This window comes from Trachymyrmex cornetzi, unplaced genomic scaffold (assembly GCF_001594075.2).
Source record: "Trachymyrmex cornetzi isolate Tcor2-1 unplaced genomic scaffold, Tcor1.1 scaffold1291, whole genome shotgun sequence".
NCBI classification, from domain to species: domain Eukaryota; kingdom Metazoa; phylum Arthropoda; class Insecta; order Hymenoptera; family Formicidae; genus Trachymyrmex; species Trachymyrmex cornetzi.
In genome coordinates, this window is record NW_017295863.1 from 3,669 (window position 1) to 4,828 (window position 1,160).

Consider the following 1,160-nt stretch of genomic DNA (forward strand, 5'->3'; position numbering starts at 1 on the left):
CCTCGCCCTGATGAAGTGGACTGCAAGGTTCACGAAACGTTGGCATTCCAAGAATGGATTTGAACACGGAGAAAACCCGTGAAACACAAGATTGTCATGATTTGTCTATGACGAACATCGTCGGGGCGCTGCTCACCGACGAGGGGAGCCACGCCTTCCGTGTGTTCGCGGAAGGCGTGATGAAGGATGGAGGCGAGTGAGAGGGCCAGGGAGGGGGTCCCCTGCCGCGATTAGCGGTACACCCCTACCCTGATGACGGCATCTCGCATCTGCCGACGCTTTGGGGGGCAGACGCGCGCTACCCACGTCAGCCATATGGGTTCGGCAGAGCCAGGGAGAGTCGCCGGGCCCCCGGGCGCCGCACGTCTGTGCTCAGTGCTGGCAACACGGCGACCGCCTGCGACCCCCGTGGCGTCAGACGGGGGTCTGACGTTGCAGTGAAAAGGACGCAGGAGGAAGGCGGCGAAGGGAGGTGGTGTCCCCTTCGTCGAATATTGGGCTACAAGGCGCGCGTGATACGCGCGATGAGCGATGGATCGGGCCGGTAGTACTACCGAGCGGGAAGATCCCGGCCCGACCCAACATGCGCTCGAGACAGGACACCCGCAGTGGTTTTAGTGGGTAGTCTCCGTTAAATAGGAGGAGTCCCACATATTCCGGTCCCTTCCCCCGAAGGGCCGGGAATGCGTAAAAGCATTTCCACTGCGTCAAAAAAAAATGGTGCTGGCACATGTTAGATAAGGACAGACGTATGCGTTTGAGTAAGACAGAACGATATATATTATATAATATAATGTAAGAACTGAATCAAAGATGTCGCCACTGCTATCGAATTTGGAATTTAAAAAGTCTGTACTATCGACCTCGATCAATTTCGGTAATCGATTTAGCAGCCCCTTATTTATTAGGTGTTAAACTTAATTCCTATCGTTTTTTCGTCTCGAAAATCGATTTGTTTCGAAGGGAAGATGAATAAATACCTTAATCAAAGTAATTTCCTCCATTTTCTATTACTTTTTCCCATCTCTCCGGCAACAAGGCAATCCCACGACGGTAGAACGCGGTGTTTTTCGAGGCGATCCATTCATTCACCCATTTTTGGACTTCGTTGTAACTGGAGAAGTGTGTGTCCGTAAGTGCGTGTTGCATCGATCGGAAGA